Source organism: Penaeus monodon, chromosome 4 (assembly GCF_015228065.2).
Source record: "Penaeus monodon isolate SGIC_2016 chromosome 4, NSTDA_Pmon_1, whole genome shotgun sequence".
Lineage (NCBI taxonomy): Eukaryota > Metazoa > Arthropoda > Malacostraca > Decapoda > Penaeidae > Penaeus > Penaeus monodon.
In genome coordinates, this window is record NC_051389.1 from 13,744,304 (window position 1) to 13,744,613 (window position 310).

Sequence of the window (310 nt, forward strand, 5' to 3'; positions counted from 1 at the left end):
AGTTGAAACTCGAATCACGTGAGAATTTACGAAATATAAGACTTATATAGAGGTTTCTCTTCCCCACACAAAATGCACAGTTTGAGTGTGGTGTGTTGTTTGACACCAACCACACACACACACACACCCAAACACCCACAACACACACACACACCACCACACAACCACACACACACACCACACACACACACAACACAACCCCCCACACTCCAACACAACCCATGCATATATTAAAATATTATAATATATATATATTAAAATATATATTATATATATAATATATATATAATTGGTGGTTTGGGGTTTTTTT